Source organism: Vicugna pacos, chromosome 17 (assembly GCF_048564905.1).
Source record: "Vicugna pacos chromosome 17, VicPac4, whole genome shotgun sequence".
Classification (NCBI taxonomy): Eukaryota; Metazoa; Chordata; class Mammalia; order Artiodactyla; family Camelidae; genus Vicugna; species Vicugna pacos.
The window spans coordinates 39890791-39910503 of NC_133003.1; the positions used below are offsets into that span (position 1 = coordinate 39890791).

At 45.6% G+C, this 19713-nt stretch overlaps 1 long non-coding RNA gene across 1 annotated transcript; it reads left to right on the forward strand.

The window, feature by feature from the left end:
- The first annotated feature begins 10865 nt into the window (after positions 1–10865).
- On the forward strand, positions 10866–12697 carry LOC140686599 (uncharacterized). The gene is made up of 3 exons (XR_012060434.1): positions 10866–10937; positions 11647–11767; positions 12482–12697. It is a non-coding gene; the product is annotated as an uncharacterized lncRNA (long non-coding RNA).
- Positions 12698–19713: the final 7016 nt, after the last annotated feature.

Consider the following 19713-nt stretch of genomic DNA (forward strand, 5'->3'; position numbering starts at 1 on the left):
TGAGATTTATAAATGTTTGCCACTAAATATAAAATAGATTAAAAGAAAAGTTTCTGCTGTATAGCACAGGGAACTATGTTCAATATCTTGCAAAAACCTTGAAAGAAAAAGAACATGAAAACAAATATATGTATGTATATGCATGACTGGGACATTGTACTGTACACCAGAGATTCACACATTGTAACAGATGGTACTTCAATATGACCAAAAAAAAAAAAACTCATGATATTATACTTATATAAATAAATAATGAATAAATCAGAAAAAAATAAATAAAAATCAGTTCTTCCACTGCAATGGCCACATTCCAAACTCTGGTGTAGCTAGCGGCTACCATATCAGGTAGCTCAGAGACAGGATTATGGCCATCATCCTAGAAAGTTCTATTAGATAGTGCTATTCTGGAACATTCTTGTGCAACTTTTTCTTTTAGTCCTGCAATTAAAATTGTGTTTGCAGTGCTTCCACTTTATTTCCAAATTAAAAACTGTTTGAATTGCCTAGATTCTGTTTTCTAAATACCATTTACCACTAAGAGAAATCAGGTGCTTTAGGGAAATTACTGATTCCAGGTCTAGGGCAAGAAATGTGTAAGATAAGCCTGACCATCTAGTCATATGAGAAAGCAAGGAAGCTATCAGAGACTACCGGAGTCATGTCAACAGGATTCTGGAGTCAACTTACAGATGCTCTCACTGGCCAACAATAGGGTGTCTAGAGCCTTATCAGTAAGAAGAAGCACAGAGGACTGAATCACATCGTATATGTAAAAATTCATGAGTTCATAAACAGAAAAAGAAAAACAAATGAAAACTCTCACTCCTTTTGGAAGATGATGAGGAAATAATTCATTACTCTGAAAACTGGTCAGTAAAGGGGAGAAGTCAAGCATTTATCCTGTGCTTCCAGTAGAACTCTTCCTCAGGGTAATAATCATAAAGAGTTGAGGAGGGAACACTGCTGTCTACAGAATTATTCCAGCTAGTAAATAAAGAATAAAAGAATTCAAAGAGCACATTTTGCAAGCTCCTATTGAAATCATGGATGGAGCAAATGATATGGTCCACGTCTGCTAATGTCACAGACAGACAATCAGGCATGACAAACCCCCGCTGTAAAAATGTACACCAGTGAAGCCAAATCTAACCTGAATGAGCCATGAGACCAAGCCTCAGGATCTAGCCCCCAGTCATCAGGAAATTCAGGGACCGAAGAACATGTGAAATGATACTACTGGGATGAAGCCAGTGAATCCAGACTTTGGGAAACTTTACAGTTTAAATGGGGAAAAAAATAGACCAAGTGGGAACCTGCAGATTAAAAGAAACTTGGCGACATCTAGACATATAGTAACCAATGCAGCAAGCAGCCCTTGTTTGGGTCCCGATGCAAACAATCAACTGTAAACAGGGATGGAGAGGGGAGGGATTAAAGTTAAGCACTGGTGGCATATTTGCTTATGAAGGAATTATTGATTTTAAAGTGTGATTATGTATATGGTTATGTCTTTTGTAAAAGAGTTCTTATCTTTAAGAGATATGCACTGAAATATATAGATGAAATGATACAGTGCTGGGGTTTACTCAAAATTATCCAGGGCTAAGTCAGGGAGTGGGTGAGACGTGCAGGTAAGATTGGCCAGGTATTGGTGATCGCTGCAGCTGGGTCTCTTGTCTACATGTTAAAATTTTCATAGTAAGAAAGTTCATCTCTCTGATTCAGTCTCTGTCGTCCCCAGCTCCATCCTATGATCTTTTAAAATAAATCCTCCACTTCGGCAGTTTTCTGGTCTAATTTTTACAAGTAGAGGGGCTTAGGCATGAATGTTTTGAGGGGAAAACCAGGCTTTGAAAATATCCCAGGGCTGTTTCGTTAGAAATCTTAGCAGCAAGTTTTCCCCAAATGGCAACAGTTTAACAAAGCTTTACTATCTGCTGAGGTTTTCTCCTTCTCAGGGTATTCTAATCCACTAGCCAGATTGTCATTCAAGTAATACGCAAATTGCATTACTCCAGAAATTTGCAGATCAGCCTAGAGGGGTTTTGAAGTGCAGGCAGAAGTGTCTCCCTGCCTCCCCCTTTTCCTCCCCCATTTCCTCCCCCTGCTCCCCGCTCCCCCCACCCTGCCCCTCTTCCTTCTTTTGCAAAAAATAGACAAACTCCTCTTTCAGTGAATGAGCAACTGAAGCTACCCTCTGGGACAGTTACTTCTGGCCTCCCTCTCCTTCACCTTCGATGATAAGTCAGGAGCAGGAGCCGGAAGCTCAAACCTCCAGCAGGAAAGAAGCTGCTCAAATTGGTCAAACTCCCGGGTACAAGTGAGCGCTGTTTTCTGAGGACGAGTCTTTCAAAGGGGTTAAAAGTTCTCCATGGAGCGGGGCGAGTTTCTATCTCCATGTTTTCTTCCAGGGAGCCTGAGCACTTCTTTTGATTCCTACTAAGTTATCCTCACATCCCACACCTGCTCTGATTGCTCCCCAGTGAGTCGGCTGGGGTTTCAGACGTTCTGGCCCTCTCCAATTTCACATTTGCAGCCGGTCTTGTGATCTCTCTCAAAAATGGGGTGGTAGACGGCTTGCTGTCCCCTCCTAATCTAGCCTCTCCTCCTGTCAGTGTAAAGACTGCCCAGGGAAAGGCTACCCTTCCCAGCCTCCCTTGTAATTATTCTCTGTGGCCATGAGACTATGCAATGGGCTGCAAAGTGATGCTAGTACCCATTCTGAATCTTTAGAAAACAACTGGGGTGCGTTTCCGGTCCCTTTCCCTCTTCCTACTGGTTGGGAAGATGAGAAGTAGACTCACAAGCAGAAGCCATGTGGTGGGAACAGAGTGATCCAACTGGCCCTGAATTGCCACCTCAGGACTGTGACACGAGAGAGCCACCACGACTTGGGATCTCTTTGTCCAGCCGCTTACCCTGTTTCTTAACTAATGTAGACGGCTAACTATAACCACTGGGGACAAGTTTTACTTGGGCAACTCTAAGCACAACTTCATTTCTAAGAACCTGAGGCAGCCTCTCCCCATCCCTTTCTTGTCCCTACTTGATGTCCATAAATCCATGCAATGCAGCCACTCTGAGGATGTGTCTGTCCACAGCTATAGACGCAAGAATCAGGTTGTCGGGCAGAAACGTCTCAGTTGAGAAAAATCCTTTCTTAAAAGTCAAATGACATGGAGGGTTTGGAAACACCTAAGAGCACTGGGCTCTATTCCTGTTTTCCCAGGTCCCTAGAGTTTGTATCTTTATTCTTCCTTGGAAAGAGCATTTCCCACCAAGAGCCAACAGCTCGGCCCACAGCGGCAGACGTATTCCATTACCGCTAATGACAGGACTCAAGCACTTCAGAAGCTTTTACTAATTGAGCTGCTAAATATCCCTGTGAAGTAGGTAACTATTATCGGCCCCAATTACTGTCAAGGAGCTGAGCTGCAGAGACATTAAGCGGCTTGCCAGAATTGTGCAGTGGAGTCACAGGTGGAGGGAGTTCTCCAGCGGAGGCTGGAATTTCAGTCCCAAACGAGGAAACAAGAATTGGCCTGGAAGTCAGGAGACCTGTGTTCTGTCATTAACCACCAAGCAGAAGTCATTTCCTCTTTCTGTGCTGTGCTGTGCTGTGTGTGTGTGTGTGTGTGTGTGTGTGTTCTGAATAATCCGCCCACTCTCTGGGGTTTTTCCCACTGAGGGCGGAAGTGGAGTTTCCCCTGACAGAGTAAACATCCCACTGCTGATTCTCCCAGGAAGAAGTTCATCCTGAGACTAGCAATGAAGACTTAAGAGAAAATATTCTCTTTTCAGGGCCAAGACTCGTGTTAGGATAAAGTATGGTCCCCAGGGTGTACGGGGGAATGGGAGGTGGTCTGGGACACAGGTGGGGGTGGGCAGGGAATTCAGGGCTCCTCCCCAGGCCAAGGTGCCAATCCTGAAAAAGGTGACAATTGGAAGACCGCCCAGCCTGGCAGTGACTGCCTGATGCCAAGTTTATGGAGTGACAGGGCAAGGCCAGCAGCCTGGAGAGGGCAAGGTGGGGGACTGTGCCCAGGGAGGGGCAAAGCAGCGCCATGGGAAATGCTCCCAGTCCACAGGAAACCAGGAGGAACAAATTTCCCTCCATGAACCCAGTGTGGGCTGTGCTGTAATAAGTTGGGAACAAACAGAAGCTGCAAGCTGTGTGGCCTGGGACATACAGGTGCCTGTGAAAGGAGACAGTTTCAAGTGGCTCCCCTCTTAGATGCCTCCTGGCTGAGATGCATGAGCCAGGGTCCAGGGAATCCAGCCCCAAGAACCCTGGGCAAGTGTGACTGAGGATTTCATCCCCTACCATCCTGGGCATTGTCTGCACTGGCCCCAGGTTGCAGGCGATTGACTAAGGTTGGGCTTAGGGCAGAGGGCCATCGTTGTGGAGAGTCTGGCCAATTTCCAGATAAAGAAAATGAGGTGCGGGGGGGTGGTCCTGTAATCTCTCCCTTCTATTCCCCATTTCTGTTTTAAATGAATTAAAATGAATTGAATTTTAGCTAATTCATTGCAAGGTATATGTCGATGCATTTTTGACAGCTATCACCGCCATGCCAATTGAGATCTAGAACGTTGCCATTCCCCTGGAAAGTTCCCTCAAGCCCCTTTCCAGTCAATCGCCCCGCACCCTCCCACAAGCAAGCAATATTCTGATTTGTATCACCTCCGTTTAGTTTTGTCTGTTGTAGAACTTGCTATAAATAGAACCATACTGTATGTACTCTGTCTAGATCCATTTCTAACATGCAAATGATGTTTTCAACTACTCGCCATGAGTAAACATGTCATATCAGGTAGATCCAGTGCATTGATCTACTGCCCATGCCTGGCCCCCAGCACAGAAAAGCGCGCAGCCGTGAGTTTGCAGAGCTGAAACGTGAACATCTGTCATTTGCTTAGCAGCGACCAGGCTCACCTCTCCCTTCCCCAACTCTGAAGTCCTGAAACCTCAGGGCTTACATCCCCTTCTTTCCCCTCCACCAGCCCTAGCACAAGTGATCACTGTACCCTGAGGGTCCTGGCATCCTGAGAGGTTCTATTTTGGGCTAGAATAACAATCCCTCACGCAAGAATAGAGCTGTTACAGCTTAAGAGCTAATAATATTAGCTACCATTTATTGAAGGCTCTCCAAGGCAGGCTTATGTTTGCATACATTATCTCATGTAATTTTCACAGCCCCCTCCCTACCCCAGGCATTATCTGTATTTTACAAACCAGGAAGTTGAGGCTCTGAGATCTTAGAGTGGGGCTTCCAAGACGGCAATGTGCAAACAATTCACCTAGAGTTCTGATTAAAATGCAGACAGATCCTTATTCAGGATGTTTGGGGCTGGCCTGAGAGTCTGCATCTTATTGTAAGCTCCCAATTGATGCTGACGGCCCTGGTTCATGGACCACATCTGGAGTAGCAAGAGGTGAGATTATCCTTCTAAGGTCAACCACCAGCAAAGGGAAAATCCAAGATAAGAACTCAGAACATCTGCTTCCAAAGCTGGTGCTCTTAACAGTTCAGCTTCTGTAATAGGGAGAAGGGAAGAACTGGCTGAATTCCTTTTCCAGGAGACAAGTGTTTTTGTTCAGCAAAACTTCTTGATGAAACATTTAGGTTGTAGAAAGCTATCCCTCTGGGCAAGGCAAGGTTGGGATAGGAATGAAACCAAGAGATCGCTAAAGAACACTGCAGGTAAATGAACAAGTGAGGCTGGAGGCTGGAAGCTGGGGAGGGGAGGGATGGGGTAGCGAGAGGGTGGGCAGCCGGAGCCCAAATGGAGAAGAAAAACAGAGACCAGCCCCTGGAGGTAGGAATGATGTAAAGACTCTTACTAACAGTTTAAAGGTGTTTGCTCTGGAGTCCTGTAAGCCCTGATGTTGTCCTGATCCTTCAGCAGAGTCTGTCCTACACAGAGCCTTAAGCCTGAGTTGGTGGAAGTTTGGGGAGAGGAGGATTGGGGTGCGGCAGAGAGGGACAGGAGACAAAGATGACGTAAATCTAAACTGAAAGTCACAGCCAGAGGTGTTTAGGGGAAGGAGTCCCCACCTCCGACACTGCCCCCAAATCTCCTGAGAGAAATGCTGTCTATGGTACTTTGTTAGGACAGCCTGAACAGACTAATACACACATGTGTACAGATGACATAAAACAATGTCCCCAGGGATTATCTCTGTGAGGAGGGTTACGGATGACTTCAATTTCTTCGTATTATTTTTCTATGCTTTCCAGACTTTGTTATAATGAAGAAGTATTATTTTTATAAGCACATGAAGTCAATGACATTTATATATGTCAATAATGATAACTGACAGGTATTACAAAATTAATACATGTTCAGTGAAATACTTGGTGGCTTAATATTCTTTTTGCTAATCTGTACTTTCTAAAATTTCTATAATGAATATATATTAACTTCATTTTTAAACATTTATTTTCAAAAAGATTTTTCCCTTTCCACATTAAGTCATCCATAAGGGGTACCTGAGGCTTATTTGTGTGTGTGTGTGTGTGTGTGTGTGTGGGTGTGTGTGAGAGAGAGAGAGAGAAAGAGGAAAATCTCATATCTTAGGGTTCTTTCAACAAACTTCAGCTGACAACCCGCTGCAGATCTGGCGCTGGACTGCATTTTTTTTTCCTTTGGTGCCATAATGTTTTTCTATTATCGTGCACCAATATTACCAGCTTAAAACAACCCACATTTATTTGCTCCCAGTTATCTCGTGTCAGGAGTCCTGGTGGGACTTAGCTGGGTCCTCCATCTAGGTCTCACCAGGGTGCAATCAAGATGTCAGCCAAGGCTACAGTCTCATTAGAGGCTTGACTCGGGAAGGATCTGCTTCCAAGCTCCTTCAGGTTCTTGGCAGAAATCAGTTTCTTGTGGCTTAAGATTGATGGTTTCAGTTTCTTGCTAACTGTTGGCCAGAGGCCACCGGCAGCCCCTAGAGGACACCACATGGGGTGTCGTGGGGTGTCATTCCCACACTTGGTTCCCCAACCTGGATTCTTGCTTCCTCCAAGCCAATAAAGGATGCAGAGTCTGCAGCAACGTACATCTATGTACTGGAATCATGTCCCTGTCATCATGTGCATCCAGTCACCTTTCTGTGTTCTCCTGGTTCGAAGCCAGTCACAAGTTCTGCCCCCACTCAAGGGAGGGCATCACATAGGACAAAACCACAGGTGGATCACAGGGCATCTTAAGTGTCTGTCACAAATGCTGTATTTAATTTTGTCACATGTGCCATATTTAAAAAATGAAGCAATGGACAATTGTTTTCATAGTCAATCCTAGAGACTCATCTCCACAGGGCTTTCATCCTCTCTCCTTTTTGTACTTTTTGAGAATCTCACGCATATCCTATTTGTCTTACTATGTAAAAATTTTAATAAAATAGAAACATACCTATGGAAAAGGGAACAAATCATAAATGTACACCGTTTGATGACTTTTCATAGAGTGACGGTACCCACATAACCAGCACCCAGATCAAGAATCAGCAGATTCCCAGCCGGGAAGCCCCCTCCTGCTTCCTGGCAGCCACTGAGCTCCCCACTCCCTGAAGGTGCCCCCTCTCCCGGGAGGGTTGCAGTCACTTCCTCCTCTAACTGTTTCATGCCTGTCGACCCCACTTATGACGTCATCCCAGAATAGGGCTTTTCAGGCTTAGGAACAAGACCCGCTTGGCCAACCAGAACTAAAAAGAACCTTTGCTACAGACCCGATGCAGACAGGAATGACGTTCTGGCTCAAGCAGGACTGAGCTGCTGGAATTGGCAGGTTGATGGCATCCTCCCCACCAGAGAAAATGGAAGGGAAAAAACCCATGGTCGAGGGACTCAAAGGCCGAGAGAGGAAAAGCTCCTGTCAGGTGCTCCTGTGCTCCTTGAAATGAGTCTCTGCTTCCGGACTCAAGTGAATTACTCCCCAGGGAAGTGAAGACAACTTGCAGATGTGATTGGGAAGCTAAGAACCCTCCAAGGCAGCACTGTCCAACAGTAATACAATGCAAGCCACATTGTGTAATTTAAAATTTTCTGGTAGCTGCCTTATCCAAAGTAGGAGGAGATAAGCTTTAATCATTTTAATAATTAAATATTAAACAATAATTTAATTTAAATAATAGTCTTCTTAAATATAACCTAAATGTCATTATAACCTATAATCAATATAAAATTATGAATGAGATATGAATGAGATATTTAAATACAATGAGATAGCTTACACTTTACCTTCATGCTAAGTCTCTGAAGTCTAGTGCTTGAAGTCTAGTGTTTTACATGTCAGTTCAGAGTAGCCACAGTCCCACTGCTCAGTAGCGTGTGTTGCTGGTGGCTACCATGTTGGAAAGTGCAGTTCTAAGGAATCAGAAAGAGATGCCAAACGACAGGAATGTACTGTGTGGCACAGGGAACTATATTCAATATCTTGTCATAAACTATAATGGAAAAGAATTGAAAAAAGGAATATAGATATATACGTATATATGTATAAATGAATCACTTCACTGTACACCTGAAATACATAATAATATAGTTAACTATATATAGTTTATAGTTAACATAATAATAAGTTAACTATAAAAAACAAAGAAAGAGAGGAAGAGAGAGAGAGAAAGAGAGCAAGAAAGAAAGAGAGCAAGAAAGAAAAAGAGAAAGACAGCAAGACAGCAAGAAAGCAAGAAAGCAAGCAAGCAAGCAAGCAAGAAAGAAATGCCAGGAAATAAGCAAAAAAAAAACCCAACTTAAGAAAATGCTCCAAGAGTGGGTTGCAGTGAGATGCAGGAAACAAACATGCATTCATTCATTAAATCTTTTTGCATGCAGGGGAAAGAAAGAAGACCTCAAAGCTTCTGCCCTCAAGGACCTCATCATCCAGCAAAGGAGACAGAGCTGAATAGACTATTATAACATCAGGTGGCAGGTGCAGTGCCAGAGACAAGCACGACGGAGCAGAGAGACGGGCCGTCCACGGAGGAGGGTGGCTGGAGGACGGCGCCCTAATAATACCATCCAGTACCACTGGTTAAGGTCCCTGAAGTCCTCATCATTCACGAAATTCTCATCATTTCAGGAGTTCTGCATCATGAAAGCAACCTGGTCAAAATGCAAATACCTGCTCAGGCAGGGAGAACTCCTAAACTCATGCATGCCCATTTACATGCATTATTTTTTGAAACCAGATTCATTTGTGTTATTTAGCAGAAAACAAAGCTGAGGGTAGGAGAGAAAGATCAAAGGCTTGACTGTGGAGCCCTCGGGCCCTAGAAGGCTTCTAAGATGAAATAGCAAAAGAAGACAGGGAGCAGCGCAAGTGTAGATACAGGGGTCAGGCAGAGAGGCAAGGAAACTGCCCAACTCTGCACACTGAGAAACCAGTCCAGACCAACGTCTTTCTTTATTGTAACATGTGACAGCCCTCAAAGTGCGGCCCTCAAACCTCCTGCAACAGATTGACCTGCATGTACTATTAAAAATGCATAGTCCTGGTCCCCAGACAAGACGACTTGTGGTAGAAAGTGTTACTGTTCCCAGTCATTTGCTCTTCTTTCCTGTAAGATGATTATTCACCTTTGATACAAGAGTGGCATGTCCCCTCTAGAGACTGTTCCTTCAGTCTGTGTCCTTAAGTGAAGAAAGTATGGCAGACTGACTGATATAATAAAAATGTTATTGTTTCACATCACAGTCAATATGTAATGTGAGTGGGAAACAAACCTTTTCTTGTTATGAGCCACTGAGATGTGGGGAGTTATTTGTTACTGCAGCATAAACAAGCAAATGCTGACTGATACACCTACTGAATCAAAATTCCCAGAGGAGAGGGTGGGAATCTCAAGAATCTGCACTTTAACTCACCCCCTGGGTGACCTTCATTCTCACTAAAAACACCAGAGCAAAGAATCCTCTTTGAGAAATGAGCCTTCATCAGCCAGAGAGTTGAATGTTGGCCACAAATCACAAAGACACTTAGAGCTTTAAGTGTCAGTTGTGCAGTGTATGTACGAGTCTGACTTCCTTGGTCCATTGCGGACCTAGAGATTAAGGAAAAGTAAAGCAAGGTGGAGGCAGCCTCAGAAGCTCAACAAGCATTGTTTGAGTTCCTGCCTCATGCAAGGCACCAGGCCAGGCGCTGTAGGGGAGCTCCTGGCAGCAATCCTGAGAGTCCCCGACCCTCCGAGACTTGGAATCCATGGTGCCCTGACTGTGGGAGCTCTGCCTTTCAGAGCTGGGCAGAAATGGGCTTCCGCGATCCTTTGACCAAACGAGAGGCCTTGCTAGGAGGGTGAGAGCAATTCTACTGAGAAGGTCAGCTCCTGTTCCAGAGTTGGGGGCTGGCTTTGCCTGCCCAGAGCAACCATCTACTTATAGACATGACAGCCCCCACGCTTCTTCTGAAATGCAAACCTGACGATGAAACCCCCTCAGCTCGACACCCTCGAGACTCCTCACAAGGGCAGAGAAGGCCCTTTGTGAAGTAAGCTTGGTTGACCTTTCTGGTCTCCTCCCCTCCAAAACAGTGCCCAACCCTACCAAAGGTACTCCAGCCACTCAAACATTTTCACAGTGTCTCCCAGCCAGTCCCCTCTCTTTCACACCTCTGGGATTTTGCATATTGCTTCCATGGCCTGCAATATGCTAGACCAGGTAGCTCTAGGGCTCAGTTTATGGGTCATGTCTTTCAGGAAGACTTCTCTACGACCCCCTGCCCCCCAAATGAAAACAAAACACAAAACACTAGGCGAGGTGACCCTCTTACAGGCTCAGCCAGCATTCTGTACACCCTCCCCCCTCCACTCGTCACAATGGGTGGAATCTGCCCACATAAATGCACATCTCTGCTAGTCTGGAAGCACCAAGAGGAGGGCTTCTCTCTTGTCCATGACAGCGTCCCCTTTAGTGGTCACCTGGCCTGTCACATGGCAGGTACTCAGGAAATACGTGTGGAACAAACTAATAGGGAATATGAAACACAACTTAACGGCTCCTTTTTGAAATTGCTTTGGGTTGGGATGCAGATGATCCTTAAGAAATTTCTCACCATCCCATGAATTTGTTGGTAACTTATCTCTTCTTTGCCCCACCCCCACCCCCTTTTCTCTTTCATGGGCTCCTCAGGGTTCTGGGCCTGACCACCTGCTGAGCTCTCCCTGGCTGAATGATAACCAGGGAAGGTCACTGGACTCATTCCCTGCTCACTGGGCACCTACTATGTGCCAGGGCGCCATACACACATCTCAAAGAGTGCGCCCATGATCCTGGGAGGCCAATTTCATTAATTTTAACCCTTTAATTTCTTAAGTTTTAAAAATTTTTATTTTTTTCACCTTCATGGAGCTACTAGGGCTGCCATAACAAATCACTACAAACTTGGTGGCTTAAAATGACATTTATGCTCTCACGGTTCTGGAGACTGGAAGTCTGAAATCAAGGTGTTCCCAGGGTTGGTTCCTTCTGGAGATTCTGAAGGAGAATTAGTTCCTTGCTTTTCTCTCACTTTCTGGTGGCCATTGGCCATCCTGAGTGTTCTTTTAGAATGTGTTTTGGCTGCTAAACACGTCTCTCCAATCCCTGCCCTGTCTTCACGTGGCCTTCCCCTCTGGGTGCCAAATCTCCCTCCCATTTCATTTACAAGGACAACAGCCATTGGACTGAGAGCCCACCCTAATCCCAGGATCATCTCATCTTTAGATCCTTAACTTAAATATGTCTGCAAAAATCATTTTTCCAAAAAAGATCCCATTTTGAGGTTCTGGGTGAGGATATATCTTTAACCCATTAAACTCTGTCTCCTTTTTCTACTTGCTTGTTTTCTTATTTCTATTCCCCTTTCCCCTCCTCCTCCTTCCTTGGCCATCCCCCTCCTCTATCTCTCCTCTGTACTGACCATAATATCATGTGAATTTACAGAGCTGGCGCCCAGCAACAGCTAGTCTAGAATTTTTAATTAAAAATTCTGGGAAGAAAGGATTTGACAGGGTCCAATCAGTTGTGAGCTGAGGGGCAAGGTTCCTTCCCCGGTGCCTAGTTACCAACTTAGTTACCAGGTGCGAGTGGGATGGCCTGGCCCCATGGGAGGTTGTGATGCCTTGAACGGACCCACCTCTCAATGGATCCACTGTGTGTGTAATCAGGATTTGCTGTCCAGCGCCTGCAGGTCACGGGGAACCAGCAGAACTTCAGGGTCTCTTTCTCTTGCTCAGATTTAGTAAATCTGCTCTGTCTGGAAATCCGCTCTTTATGAGCCTGTATTCAATGCCAGGAGGTAGTGCTTTTCTAACTTGCTTGATTGTGAGACTCATACGGGGGAGGAAGATGTTTTGCTAAAACTGTTGATTATCAGGCCCCTTCTGCAGAATCTGCATCTTAACACACACTCTAGAAGATTCTTACAGTCAGAAAAATGTGGAAAATATCACCATAGGTTACATTGTTTCTCCAACGTCAGAAATTCTATCTCTTGTTCCCAGTCTGTCCTCCAATCACAAATTTCTTTGAAGTTCAACCAACCTAGAGAGAAAACCCAGTGACGTCATGCAAAACCAGACCTAGGGGTGCAGCATCAGTGCAGCTAAGAACGTGGGCTCTCCGCACAGACCTCAGCCTTCTGGCCGGTGACCCAGGGCTCTGTGATTCTCTAAGCCTTGCAATCATCATAAAGTGGGGATGCTAATATTCTCATTGGCTTGTTGTAAAGATTAAAGACAGAGAGAATGAACATAAGAGAGATTTATGAGCCTTTCCTCTGTTGAATGTCCTCCCTGGGCCATCCCATGAAGCAGCCACTGAAGAAAATGAAGGGCTTCTTTCACTCCTGGGACTGGAGCCACTGCCACACCTGGCCAGGTAGCCCAGTGAGCTCTGCTTGCACAGAACTGAGATTCTTTGAGGAAAGAGAAAGAATGAGTCATAGGGGACGAATCCTGGGTTAGAAACAACCATGTCTGCCACATCTTCTTAGGGGCATTCTCAGCAATATTTTGTTTAATTTTTGTTATGGAACTTCTTTGAGGGGAAAATACAGAGATTTCTCTAACTCCTACTCCTGCACACACAGCCTCCCCCCCATCAACATGCCCCACCAACGTGGGGTACAATCAATGTGGGTACATGTGTACAATCGATGAAGCTACCTGAACACAACTTTATGACCTAGAGGCCAAAGTTCACATTAGGGCTCACTCTTTTGGGAGGGGGTAGTAATTAGGTTTATTTATGTATTTATTTAATTTTTTTTAATGGAGCTACTGGGGATTGAACCCAGGACCTCGTACATGCTAAGCACATGCTCTACCACTGAGCTATACGCTCCCTGCAGGGTTCACTCTTGGCGTTGTACACTCTGTGGGTTTGGACAAATGTCTAATGACATATAATTAGTCCCCTTTTAAATGGCACAGGGTGTATTTCTGATGGATACCACCCACCATTACATTACGAGCCTCCCGACAGGGTGCAGGGGAAAGGACCGGGCATCGCCTACAAAGGAGTGTTGCCACAGATGACGGATTGGAACTGAGTCAAGTTCTGGAGTTTACAGGAACTCCAGGGAACGGCGGGGCATGTTCAAAATCACCGCATGGAAACAATCAGTTAAATCTGTAAGGTGGCACGTTCTAAAGGCCAGATAACCCAAGTTTTCTTTTTTAAACTAACGAATAGCATAAAAAAGGGAAGAAAAACTGTTACAGATGTAAACAGACTAAAGAGACCTATTAACTGAATGCAGCGTGGGGATCGGGAGAGAAGTTTAGTTCTCGCCTGGAACAGTCCAACCATAAAGAGAGAGGGATGGGCATTCAACAGGAATAGAGGATTACTGTCAGTTTGGTGGGTATTATAATGGCCTTATTGTCATTTAAGTTCTCATCAGCATTTCTTCTGACATCAACACGCAAGGGGGAGACTTGGGAGTGTCTGCTCCGAGACCTTGAGCCCAGTATGGGGTCCATCAGTAAATCACTGGTTGTTGGGTGACTCACTCAGCATTGCTGGGCCTCAGTGTTCTCATCTGCAGAATGTGCATGTTGGAAGGGATTTCATCTGGAGCCCCCCCACCTCCTATCCCCCCCACCGTGACAATTTCCATTCCAGGGTCATCTCTACCCTTCTCTATGCTGACACCCTCCTCAGATCCGTGAGGTCCAGTCCGATGATCTCACTGTTTTAGACAGACCAGGCTTCTATTTGTGTATCAGACTAACTTCATTGTTTCCAGAGACAACATTATTGATTCCCATTTAGCTTGTGGGCCACTCTGAGATTCTTATCTTCCCTTACCTTAAGAGCCTGCCTCGGCTCAGCTTTGATCCAGGGAACGACACATCTCCTTACTTTTCTACTTTGTCAAGGTTACTGTAGCTAATAAGCCCCATTTATTATTTATTATTCAAATAGCTGTGGACACTCTGACTCGAGATGCATAGATCCCAGACTGGCTCCGGTAACCAGACTCACAATGATAAAAATGCCTTGCAAGTTCATAGACTGCTCAACCTTTTACAGCAAATTTGGGTGGATTATGGTCTCCTTCTATACTCACAGTCACCCTAGATGAGAGTTGACAAAAGAAGCATTCTTATTCCCATTTCACAGACTGAGTAATTGAGGTTATGAGGAAGTGATATGAGAACTCAGTTAAGAGCCTGGCAACATCGCTAATTGTTAGAGAAATGCAAGTTAAAACTACAGTGAGGTATCAGCTCACACCAGTCAGAACGGCCATCATCAAAAAGTCTACAAATAATAAATGCTGGAGAGGATGTGAAGAAAAGGGAGCCCTCCTACACTGTTGGTGGGAATGTAAATTTGTGCAGCCACTATGGAGAACAGCATGTTGGTTCCTTAAAAAGCTAAAAATAGAGTTACCATCTGATCCAGCAATCCTACTCCTGAGCATACATCTTGAAAAGATAAAAACTCTAATTCGAAAAGATACACACACCCCAATGTTCATAGCAGCGCTATTTACAATAGCAAAGAATGGAAGCAATCTAAATGTCCATCAATAGGAAAAAGAATGAAATAATGCCATTTGCAGCAACATGGATGGACCTAGAGATTATCATACTAAGTGAAGTAAATCAGACAAAGACAAATACCGTAAGATGCCACTTGTAAGTGGAATCTACAGAAATGATACAAATGAACTTATTTGCAAAACAGAAATAGACTCACAGTCGTAGGAAACAAACTTATGGTTACCAAAGGGGAAAAGGGGTCAGGCGGAGAGCTAAATTAGGAGTTTGGGATTAGCAGATACACATTACTATATATAAAATAGATAACCAACAAGGATCTACTGTACAGCACAGGGAACTATATTCAATATCTTGCAATAATCTATAATGGAAAAGAATTTGAAAAAGAATATATGTAGGTATGTATATATATGTACAAATGAATCACTTTGCTGTACACTTGGAACTAACACAACATAAATCAACTATACTTCAATTTAAAAAAAGAGTCAGGAACCTGGATTCCAAGCCCACGATCTATCACTAATCACCTATGTGACCTTGGGCAGGGCTGGGTCCCACCACACTACAGCTAAATTGACTACACATCGGATTTCCTTAGGATAACCCCAGTTTACATCTGCTGAATCTGTGTCATTATCATCTGTGACCCCTTTCACTCTAAAATGTGTTCCAGCTTGGATGATAAATTATATAGTTCCCTGCCGAAAGCCCTAGAAGGTGAGAAGCATGGACTAAACCATTGGTTTTCAGTTCTGGTTGTATAACCGAATCACTGGGGAAGATTATTTAAACTTGAAACCTCAGCTCCTGCCAGAACCAATTCAATCAGAATATTTGTGGGGAAGGGGATGGCGGGGGGACCAGACACTGTATTTGGTGGGAGCATCTCGGTGATTCTAACATGCAGCCAGGCTGAGACCAACCATGGACACTCTCATCACTCCACAGCGTCAGCATCGCCTGGGAGCTCGTTCCAGCGAAGATGCTCTGGTCCCATCTGAGACCTACCAACTTAATCAGAACCTGCATTTGGCCAAGATCCCCTGGAGATCCACCTGAACATTCGAGTTTGAGAAGCTGACTGTTTCTAAATAACTTGGCCAGTGAGAGCCTCAGCAGGACAACTGGCTCCCAGCCTTGTGTCACCTCAGTAGGTCCCCATGGTGGATGTCTTAGCTAACAGTGAGGGCTAAAGCCTGGAGATACCATAATGAGGGTTGGAAGGGGGACCCAAGTGAAAAGGCTGTTTAACTCACTCTCCAGAAGGCACATGAAAGGAAGAGCAACGATGATCAACTTAACTGGTCTGACCATCTCTGGCAGCGTAGGGTGCAAATAATGTCACATCCATTCTTAATATTCACATCACTGGTTCCAAGCTCCAACCTCTCTAACTAGCAGCATGCCCATGGCTTCTTTATCTCTTTTGCCCTCTCTGTTCCCTGTTTTCCAAATCCCCAGGACCTTACCTCTTCAAAGAGGTCAAGTCTGTGCCCAAGGATGGAGAAACTGATGGGTCTATGCAGAGTGCAGTCTGGGGTTGTTTTCTCTCGTAGGATTGATGTAGAAAGTCGGTCCTGCCCCATATGCTGCATCTCTGGCTGCTGCCATGGAGCTCTTGGTGAACCAGGTGCCCAGTCCAGCCTTCCAGACTCTTGAGCGGGATATCACAGCCGCTATGCAAGCACCCTTGGCCAGAGTGCCCCAAGCGGGGGTTCTGTGTTTACAGAGATGAACCTTAAACTCAGAGTGGCTGAAAAGAGAGAGCTCTTATCCCAAGGTGAGCTCCCCTTGAAGGTCTTTGGTGTCTGTCCTGGTTGCTGACCTCAGGTGACACTGCTGCCATCCGCATAGCAATTACTACTGCTCAGCCTTCAGAGGGTTCTCTGGTTCTGCCAAGAGGCTCCGTGGTCCTCATGCAAATTTGCCTACCCTGTCCCGGAGCTGAGTACACCGGGAAGCACTGAGGGGGACAGACGGACATACTAGCCACACAAAGGCCTGGCACCTCTGGCGCGGCCAGGGGGCCCACACCTTCCATTCCTCAGAGGGCCCTTATTGTCTCCTTCTAGAATGATGCATTGCTGGCAACTTGAAAAGTCACCCCCGCTCCAAAACTAACTATGGAGCACCGATTCTGCACGCCGGCATCCTGCTGGTCCAACTGTGGGCTTTCTCTCTCTGCCCACAGCCTCCTGGACTGCTCATTTCATTCATAGGCCTATGGGTCCCCAAGCAAGCTATGGCCCCTTCCACTCTGCCTGCCTTTCCTGGGGCTCTCCCCCCAACCCCTGGCCCCACTCCACACCAGACACATGAGCTCCTCCAACACACCATGCACATTCCAGTCTCAGGGTCTTTGCCCTGCCCGTTCCCCTGCCTGGGTGCTTTTCCCCCAGAAACTTGCAAGGCTAACTCCTCACTGTGTAAAGGCTTTCCTCAAGTATCATCTTCTCCTTAAGACCTATGGTAACAATTCTGTTTAAAATTGCAACCAGGACCCATGCTGTTATTATCCTGTTTCAATTTTTGCAACTGAATTTGCCTTCTACCACACCATGTACTTTTCCTCTTTATTCTCTCTGTTCTTTATGGTCTGTCTCCCTTTGGTAGAATGTCAGCTTCGTCATAAAACAGAGAATTTCCCCTGCATTGGCTCGCGGAGAGAGCCCCAGTGCCTAGAACAACGCCTGGCCCATGGAGGCCCTCAGTAAATATGCACAAAATGAATGAATTTTCAAGATCCCTGGAGGTAGGTAGAATTATAATGCCCATTCTACCGACAAGAAAATTGATACACAGAGAGGTCAAGCGACTTGCAGGAGGTCATGGAGGAGCCAGTTACTAGCACCAGACCACACAGACTCCGGAGCCAGTCACTGGGCTTGTTCAGAGGATCCCCGTGCAAGCAAAATGTGGGTCCAGGGTAGAATAATCAAACTTTGTTTTATTTTTAGGGAGAAAAAGTTGGAAGGAGTAGAGATGAAAAGGATGTAAGAGGACTTTGGTCACCTAAAAATTTGGGTACACTTTGCAATTCTGTCCTTAAACACAGATTTGGAGTCTTCACCCTAAACCATTGGAGAAGAAGGCCAGACTGACCCTCACCCTCTGGAGACTTCAAAGTATTAACCTGTGTGTTGGATGGAGATAGTGTCACTTGAGGTCAACTACCAGGAAAAATTCCAAGATGTACTGTAAGAAACCACCTTAACACATGGGGGTTTAAAACAATAAGCCTTTGTTACCGTTCTCCAGGCTGTTTGTCAAACTAGGTGTGTCCTCTGATCCGGGCCAGGCTCAGCTGATCTCCACCGGGCTCACCCAGGCGGCCACCGTCCATGGTGTTGCCGGGGGCTGACTAGTCTATGGTGGCCTCACTCACATACCTATGGAAGGGGCAGGGTTGTTGTCTCTCTCATCGTCCAGCAGGCTAGCTCCGGCTTGTTCACACGGCTGCAGCACAATTCCAGGAGAGGGGCCGAAGCACGCAGGGCTGCCTGAACTGATACAAAGCCAGCCGCATTGGATCAGCAGCAGATTATTGGTCAGGAGGCCAGCAAAGATTCAAGGGGTGGAGAATGAGATCCCACTCCTCGAGAGGATTTACTGCAAGGATGTAGCACGAGGAAAGGGAGACTGTGGTCATTTTTGGAAAACAATCTACTGCAGGTGAGCTTAGGGCAACAGAGACGCATGATATAAAGCAATAGAGTCAAGCAATAGATAAATAATGAGGCTCAGGGAGAGGGAGTGGCAGAAGGAAGGATTTCTATGCGAGAAAACTAGTTTATTTTTTCTTTCAATAGATAGTCAATGAGCATCTACTGCAGGCCAGGCAGTGTGCTGGTCCTGGGGATGGTACAAGTGATAGACCTGGAGACGATCCCCCTGGGGCTTGCATTTTGGAGCAGGAGACAGATAAGGACGCCCACCCTTCCATTCACCATGGTCAGTGCTGTGTCAGGGGACCTGTGGACTGCTGTGGGAACTCACAGGAGGGGCACCTAATCAGTCTGGTGGGGAGAATGAACCTGGGATGCCTCAGGGAATAAACTTGGAGGCGAGATGCATGGTACTAACTATGCCATAGAGGGGCGGGGAAGAGAGAAGAGCAGCAGAGACAGGAGAATTGTATGTGCAGAATCCCAGAGACAAGAGAGGACAAGACTTGTGGATTCAGTACAGCTGGAGGGAAGGAAGATGGGCATTGAGAGGGGCAGACTGAGATGGATGCAAGGGAAGCTGAGGAGCTGAGACTTGACTTGGAAAGATTTGTAAGTAGATTTGTAAGTAACAAGATCCAACTGGCGTTTACAAAGACCACTTGCCCTACTAGTGTGAAAAGGGGACCTTTGTTTTTTGGTTGGGGGTGCAGTGAAGCAATAGGGTAAGACCAGATTCAGGAAGTCCAGTTGGGCGATTTGAGAAATCCAAGCCTGAAATAAGAGATGGACAGAGAGAGAGATTTCAAAAGGAAAAACCTTCAGGATGGGTAATTGCCACAAGGAAACAGAAAATTGGAGAATGTTGTCTGGGCTTTCTGGCTTCAGCCAGATAGATGGATGGTGGTACTATTCAACAAGATAGAAAAACTTGGCTAAAGGAAGTCCCCTTAATTGAGGACAAAATTGGATTCCAAGCTTCCCAGCAGCAAAGGCAAAGAGAAACCAAGATAAATGAGCTCATCTCACCCTCCCCTGGCAGAAGCGAACCTG